The 8929-nt window shown below is 41.2% G+C and overlaps 1 pseudogene; it reads left to right on the top strand.

Moving 5' to 3' along the window:
• Positions 1-315: 315 nt before the first annotated feature.
• On the top strand, positions 316-1406 carry LOC147447926 (uncharacterized; annotated as a pseudogene).
• Positions 1407-8929: the final 7523 nt, after the last annotated feature.

The following is an 8929-nucleotide window of genomic DNA, read 5'->3' as shown; positions in this document are numbered from 1 at the left end:
TTGTGCTTGATTTGTGTCGGGGTGAGTTCTTCAGCGATCCAAAACCCGGTGTCTTTAAGGAGACGCGATTTCTGGAGTAGTCGGAGCCGTTCCTCTTTGTCTTTGAACTCAAGAATGGCATGTCCACTAGGTGTGCGCTTGGTGTTGAACTTGTTGACGATACATTCTACCGCATCGTAGTCAACATGGACCGGTTGAAGAGTTTCGTTGAGGATGTCAATCAATTTGCAGAAGGCTAGAGGCAGAGATACGCAGGGAGAGAGGCAAGAAGTGTTATATTATTGATGACCGAGGGTACAATTATATACATTACATATGGCAATTACACGCCACACGATGTTCATCGAAATGTGGGGTGAAAGAGAATTGCACCAGGTAAGGGGTAGAAGTGATGCTCAAGAGGGAGGGTTACAATCATGTAAGCATCAAGTAAATCCAACTTGACAAATGGATTTGTGGCCTGAAGGATTGGCCTTAGCTTAGAGCTCGATGCAGGAGGCTTGCGAGGTGGCTCGCTGCCAAAGCGAGTCTTCAGTGTTGAGCAGGTTTTGTGTGGGCTTCTTTGGCAAAGTGGCAAAGGTTGAGACCAGAGTGGAGACGGATACCATTACGTCCATCGTCAAGGGAGTAAGAGCTGCAATTGAGGGAGGTTTGCTGCAATTTAGGGTGGGCAGCATTTTCGAGAGCAAGTGTGGAAGCAACATCAATATTGGGAATTGGGAATTGCAGCACCAACAACAGCTTTGGCTTCATTATTTATGTCCGCAGGGATATTGGCGGTATTTTCTGCTGCTGTGAGGGCTACACCAACGTGGTCAGTGGCGTCGGCGCCACTGACGGCAGCATAGGAGCCATGTAGGTGAGCATGCAAGGGCTCGCCATTGGAGGCCTGGCTCAGTTTGGTTGAATTGAACCGCGGCCTTGATTTCAGCCGCATGACAAGGGCGGGGTGAGTGTGCAGCATCTGCAGCTGCATGCCGTGCCATGGGTGGTTGGACCACTCGCTTAGCCAAGTTGACAGGAAGGGCGTCAGCATTGTTTGCGAGGTGTCGGGCATAAATGTGGACACCGCCATCTGTGGCAACTATTGGGGTAGCATCACCATCATCCACTGCAGCAGGAATGGCTGTGGCGTTGGCCACATGGATTGCAGTAGTGACGGCGGAAACTGAGGTTGCGTCATCAGGTTCGGGTGCTTTGGTGGATGCCCTCTGCATGCTTCCATGATGGCGGTGTTGGCTTCAACTGCTGCAAGCAAGTCAATCTGGTTGGCATCGCCTGTAGGGGCAGACTGAGCTTGGATCACGGACTCAGTACTCCAGAGCAATGCGCACGCTGCTTTTTCCCTTGGCCGCTGGAAAGAGTACTGTAATGACTCCGTTGTAATGTTTACCTTGCTCTTTTGACAGCAGTTGGCCAAATTTGAGCCGCTTTGCAAATGCGTCCTCCAGCTCAGGAGCACACCGAGGGAGCAGCGTGCGCGCTGCTTTTTCATGGTGCTCTTTGCATACATCTTGGATCCCTTACATAAACAGGCCACATGATCACGTGTCCACCTGGTGCAGACTTGCAAGTCCTCCACTCTGAGCGTCCGCTAATTATCAAAGCAATGGTAGGCAGTACCCATAATTGACAGAGACTCCTGCACACAACACTGTGTTGTGATAAGTCTTGTAATCGACTAATCTCAAGTCATCATATCATCATCAGGCTTGCATCAATAATAATATTATTACTATGGTCTACCATCCTCCTATTTTTGCAAGGCGCTAATCGTATCACAACCTGCACACGTCAATCTAGAGTTGCGTCTAATTACCAAAGATTACACAGGCATGGAGCCCCGGAAGGCCCAACTGATCTCACTTCACCCAATTTTCTCGACAAACTTTTCCATGCATGCAAACATTAATCTTTTCAATTGTTTTTTGAAGGCTCTTTTGAAGTTAATTAGAGTCTTCAACCCTAGGCCCCCAAATAATTAAATATAATCTCCAGGGCAAGAGGCTCACCGGCCTGTTTTTCATTTCAATTTCTAAGGCTTATATCTGCACTTTCCGAGGGTAAGTAAATGTGCAATCCTCTGAAATTTCACCCAATCACCACGCTATAATCAGCTCTTGAATGGGATAGTAATCTAATATGCACACATGATCTCTTAGACAATGTATATTTTGCCGGCTTCGGCAGCTTGTGTTAGCACTAATTGCATCGCAATCCATCGATCCCAATGCTGGCCAAACCCAGAAATCTGCGGCAATTAGTGATGCAGATTGAAGCCCTCATTATGCTTTTCTCCCGTGATCAAATGTACAATTAACCTTAATTGCGTTTTGATGGCATGGGTCTTCATTGCTTCAATAAAATATATTTGACATATTTCTACACAAAATTAATGCTCCTCATCAACTTTACTCAATGCACCGTCATGGACTTGTACTACTTACGATAGGATAAGAAGCATCATTTCACATGAACGCAAGGGATAAGAAGCATTATTGTGCACCAACGCAAGGGATGTCCAACTAGGAGCGATGCCGAGAACTCGACATTCGAGCTCATCGATGCTCTCAAAGTACTTGACCATGTAAGACCAAAAAGTTTATTTGTGCTTGTGTTTGTAGTATACAAATGCATGATTATAAGTGTGTTTACATGTGAGTATGAATTATTGTATTTGCGTCATGTGTTACTGTGTGGTTGTGTGTGTGAATGCAAGTGTGTATGTGTGTGTGTGATTGTGTTTGGGAAATGTGTTGCTCTGTGTGTGTGTATGCATTTCCGCCATAGGAGCTTCCAATGGAGCTCCATTGGGGCTCCATTGAAGCTCACCCATGCCTTGAAAGGCATGGTGAGAAAGCAGCGTGCGCGGTGCCTTCTCACCGTGCCTTTCAAGGCATGGGGGAGCTCCAATGGAGCCCCAATGGAGCTCCTCCATGCCTTGAAAGGCATGGTGAGAGGGCAGTGCGCACGTTGCCTTCTCACCATGCCTTTCAAGGCATCGAGGAGCTCCATTTGGAGCCCCAATGGAGCTGAGCTCTTCCATGCCTTGAAAGCCATGGTGAGAGGGCAGCGCGCACACTGCCTTCTCACCATGCCTTTCAAGGCATGGAGGAGCTCCATTGGGGCTCCATTGGAAGCTCTTATGGAGGACCTACACGCGCACACGTACACACACACACACACACATGGAAATAGCCATTCAACGCAAGAATTCACACACACACACACACACACACACACACCCATTTGCGTGAGTATAAAATGCGCGCACACACACACACACACACACACACACACATTGAGTACCTTCTCTTCTTCTTCTACTCCTTCTACAAACTAAACACGTAACGATTTTATATTTCAAGTATAAAACTCCTTGTTTTTGCATTCTTTTGGTTTTGTTAACCAGCGGCGGCTGATATAACCGGTATAGCGGTATAGAAAAATAGAAATATAATTACCAGTGCTACGAGCACCAGTACTAGCACTAGAAGTTTTTTTGACTAGTACCAGTACTAGTATGCCAGTATAGCAATTTCAGTACTAGTACTAACACTCAAAGTCAGAAGACTAGTACTTGTACCGGAACCAGTATACCAAACCTATGTCTATACTAGTATACTGGCTCTCAGCAGGACCCTTATAGAATTGCTTATTTTCTATCTCCGAGGGTAAAACTCTTGGTTTTAACATTGTTCAGATATTCATGAAATAACAATATGTTAGTCGGGATGTGGTAAACCATTAAACATGTCTACCACAAAAGTAATAAAGCAGTATCAGTACCAGTACTACCAGTCCGCAAATGTTAGTACTAGCACTGGCAATTTTAGACTAGTACCAATACTAAGTATGCCACTTGGTATACCAGTTAAGAGGTATCGTAATTTCAATACCAGTACTAACAATACTGATACTAATAGTACTAGTACTAGAACTGACCGATACAAGTACCAGTATACCAGACATGTATCAGTACCAAGATACTAGCTCTTTGCAAGACTTATGGAATTACCTATCTCCTATATAAGACTACTAGTTTATACACCTTTTTGGTATTCTTGACATAAACAATGTTGAAATCAGTTTGCCAATAAACCACTATAGCATTATAACAATATAGATGTGTAGCAATATTAATACCAGTACTGCGAGTACCAGTACTAGCACTGAGAGTCTGAGACTAGTGCCAGTACTAGTATACCAATGGACCAAGATTGCAGGATAGTAGTACATCAGTACTACTAGTACCAGTACTGACACTCAAAATCTGAGATAGGTAGCAGTACGAATACTGGTGTATCAGACTATAGAAAGTTTGTTTAAAATGATGTAATTGGCTACCAAAGTCTCTTGAAATTTTGCTTTCAATTATAAAGTGACTTATACAAAAAGGTGTACCTATGTGAAATGGATAACAGCTAGCGTGCCAATTTACCAGGATAGCAGGATAGCAGTACCAGTACCAATACTGGCACTAAAAATTTGATACTAGTACCAATATATCAGACTATTAAAAGTTTGTTTATAATGGTGTAATTGACTACCAAAGTCCCTTGAAATTTATATTTCAATTATAAGGTTACTTGCACAAAAAAGTTGTACCTTTGTGACATGGATAAAAACTAGGATGCCCATGCATCACCTACATACATAACCAATGCTAACAAAATGTTGTGTTGTTTCTATGGGTGCAAGTGAGGGCTACTCTCTTTGGTTCAACTTTTTTGGTGCATTACTGTTTGGAAGATTGGCAACAACTGGTTTGAAGTTTTTGAAGGAGCTTCTTCCTTTTGGATGGGGTCTTGTACCATCCTGATGTTATTCATTTGTCCAAACATTGCCATGGAGGCAATACATGTTGGTAAACATTTTCATAATGTTAAAGTAGGAACCTCCAAGACTGTCATTTCAAGAGTACGGAAACTGATAGTTGCAGTACTAAAAATTCAAATGGGTGGTCCGAGAAAAATTCAAATGTTGGTGGCGCAACAACTTGTGCTTAACTCCTTGATTGGTGAGGAAGTTGAAGTTACATGCGATGGACAATTCAATGATTTTTTGGAGGAAATGAATCCAGTTGTTCAAACCAAAGGATATGAGAAACTAAGTTTTGTTCCTTGAATTTGTTAATATTTTAAGTATTATTGATTTAACTTTCTTGGGATGCATCATGTAGGTTTTCTTCAATTGTTTCAAAGGAGAGGAAGAGTCAAGGTGTTGTTATTGGGGATGGATATGATAATATTTTGTTGCTTCCAAAAAAGTGCATGTTTTCTTTTTTCCATGGGAGTAGATTTCCTCAACAAGGCGAAGAGGATGATGAGTGCTTCCTATTTAAAATGTCCACTAAGGGACCTGGTTCTTGGATTGATCTAGTAAATCAGATGAAACGAACCCGATTCAGTGACTTAAGAAATGTGTGGGTGCATTTTGATTTTACCCATAGGTGGGCAACAATATCATGCTCAGTTTATGATCCAAGGTAATCTTTAAGTATTTAAAATTTCTCATATTTTTTCATTATTAATTTGAGATGATATGTGTAAAAGTATTTATGTTGAATACCTTGCAGCATACAATCACTGCAGATAATTGCTATATGTGAAACTAAAGAGGAGGATGCAAAGACTCAAGTTATTTTTTGGGAGAACCTTAATTCAACAATGGAAAGGTATTGAGATGGTGCAGCTGATTTTGCAGGTTTTATGTTTGATGAGGCTGGGGGAAATTGGAATGCTATTCGAATAGTCTTCAATGGCAGGCTAGATAATATATTATTATGAAGGTTCATGAACGGTCATGCCTATTTCATTGGGAGCAGAGACTGCACAAATATGCTAAAAAGTGGATACCTCAAAATCTAACAAATCAACACATTGATAAGTGTGAGGAATGAAGAGCTTGTAAGACCATTGAGCTTGCATCTCAAAAGGTGCAATCCATTCAAAAATGGTGGGGGAAACATCTAACTATAGAGAGCATCACTAGAGTGACCAGATGGTTTAAATGGTGGGACCAACGAATTTCTCACTAGGGAGAAATTGGTACAAATGTAAGAACCTTTATGACAATTTATATTTTTCGCAAAATCTATAAATTTTGCATACATGAAATTTATAAATATTAACTCATGTTTGTTTAAGTTTCATAGGCTGATTTAAGTCCATGGGAGCGGGCACAAATTCCCGATGTTAATTTATCAAAAAGTGTGCATGCTAGTTGGTTAGCGAATGAAGGTGGAAAGAGAAAAAAAATTTGTATGATGCTTGCGTAACAGATATTATAAATTCATATATACAATGTGCAAAGCATTTGGGATATACTACTGGGCGTTATATAGGAACGGGTCCCATAATGGAGACCTTGCTTTCTCAAGTTGAGTCTCAACACACTCCAACACCGACCAACGTGGCCCATCTACTACATGAGGCTATTGCAGGGACTCCAATGTATGTGCAACCAATTTTGCATGGAGACAAAGAAATAGTACAACGCAAAAAGAGGGGTAGAACAGGAACAAGTAGCTCCCATCGCTCGGAATATGTCATGGAATCTAGACAACATAACCATCGTGGTTGGCCCAAAAAAAGCAGGTTTGATATCCAAGGACCACGCATTTCTAACATTCCACTGCAAAACAACCACACCTTTGTCATCTCAAAGACATAGTGTGTTAGAGAGTGATGTGCCATGCACTCAATGGGCCGTGAGGAGAATTGCCACCATGAAGAAATTGAAAGCATGTAATAGTATGACAACTTTAATTTTGGAAGAAGTGAAAAAGTCTCAAGAACATGTAGTTTTCGGAGTGCTCACTGAAAAGATTTATGAAATTCATATAAAAGAGAGTCCAACATACATGCGTCCGGATTTTCAAAAGCGAGAGAAGACAAAAAAATGCTTTTTGGTATGCAAACATATGTACTACGTGTACACGAAAGTGCTCGAATTTGAACCTAAGGAGCACATGATTATTCATCAGCCAACCCTCTCACCAATGGATATTGCCTTTATTCTCAGACAACCAAGGAGGATTTCTCCCCCCATTTAATTACTGTTGGTTTGGTATGCATCTTTCACTAAACTAGATAATTGCTCTATGATACTAAAGTGTTTTTCTGTATTTATTTTAGTTTATTCTACTTGTGATTATCTATCTTAGAAAAAAAATATTTATGCAACGTAGGATTTCAAATTTCAAACAAAAGACAGAAGTAACTTGCAAGCTATTTGGGAGAGAATTACTTACCCTTTAGAGTGACCATTACATTTATGGAATTTATGCTTTTTTTGTACTCTAATTTTGGTCCTATCTTATGGTAGATTAGTGAATATACTTACATACACAAACTTACTTTGATTTAAGAAGCTCAAGCTTGGGAAAAATGGTATTATCTCTATTTGGCATGATTTTTGACTTTATCGCATGCATATGTTGTGGACTTATTTGACTCTGATGGCATGCGCTGCAAACATATTTGACTTTGATGGCATGAGTTGTGGAATGGGGATTTGTTTTGTTTGCATTTTCACGCCGTTATGCTGTCGAAATTTTGATAGCTTACAAATGTAGTCAAGGTTAAGGGTTTATTTGGCTAGTCGGACATTATATAAGCTTTGGAATGGTGTGCGCGCATAGTGATATACGACTCTAGAATTTTACTTTGTCTCTCTAAAGATTTTAGAAGAGAATTCATTCTCTCTCTCTAGGGTCTATAATCTCTTCTTCCAATGGTAATGCGCATAGATACTATCTCTCTAGAATTTATACTTTCTCTCTCCGTCAACAATACATATATGGAGTCTTATGATGATTAAAAATTACATTAAATAGATACTCTATGCTATGACACATGTTTGGTTTAAAAAACTTAAGAGTTTGATGAAATTGTCAAAAAACTTGAAATGAAAAACTCGCAAATGTTAAATCCCCCAAAGAAAGAAGGCAAAATCACATATCTGGGCGCTCTTGAAGTACTGACAAGAATAGCATATCATGCTATTGGAATGGCCGATAATTTGCCGCTAGCCCCATATCAGAACACCTGGATTGTATCCGTGCAACCTTCTCCAAGAACCACGCGTTCATCAAAGAGAGTATATAAGTCAGATGAAGAATCTGCAGAAAGCTCCCATGAAGCTCATAATAGTGAGAGCTTGGACAACGAGGAAAGACGGACAAGAATTGAAGAAATGAAAAAGAAAGCAGTAGCCGCACACCAAGAGGAACCTCAACAAAAGAAGGTGAGGTTTGAAAGACAAAAGGAGACTTATGAAAGAAGCCGTCAAGCTGCAATTGAGGACCCGGAAACATGGGTTCCAAGAGATATAAGGGGACCCAGAACCAAGAACCCTGTAAGGAAAGGAGCAGAGGATCCCCAGGACTTTCTTGAGCGCATGTATGCAGAGGCAGAAGCCTTAAAGTTGAAAGAAGCTCAAGAAGTTGAAAGGAAAGCAAAGGAAGAAGCAATTGAACAACAAAGACAAGCAGAGGCTATTGAACAAGGTGTGTCTCCAAAACCCACTTCACCCGCTACAAAGCAAGAAGACCACCCAATGCCAAGCCTGAGCCCTTCACCGATAGCTAAACCCAATGAGGGTGAGGAATCCAAGGAAAAAGATCATGAACAACAAGTAGCAGCAAGTTTTGAACAGCCAAAAGAAATAAAACAAAGGGAAGCTGAACCTTCTACGACCACCAAACCAGAATCAGTCGAGGCATCCACAAAGCCTCAAGAACCAGAAGCAACTGAGGTAACCACAACACCTCAAGGAGGATAAGTAGAACCCCCGCCACAACCACAAGAAAAAACTACAGCACCACCCAAGGAGCCACAACTTGAAGCAGCCAAAACCCCTAGACAACCTCAAGTAGAGCCTGAAGACTGGGAAACAAATGACGAAGTTATCATGCAGGTCAATG

The sequence above is a fragment of the Adiantum capillus-veneris genome, chromosome 11 (assembly GCF_014529385.1).
Source record: "Adiantum capillus-veneris isolate H3 chromosome 11, ASM1452938v2, whole genome shotgun sequence".
NCBI classification, from domain to species: domain Eukaryota; kingdom Viridiplantae; phylum Streptophyta; class Polypodiopsida; order Polypodiales; family Pteridaceae; genus Adiantum; species Adiantum capillus-veneris.
The sequence above is the reverse complement of the archived record's forward strand: the minus strand, read 5'-3'. Positions and strand labels throughout refer to the sequence as shown.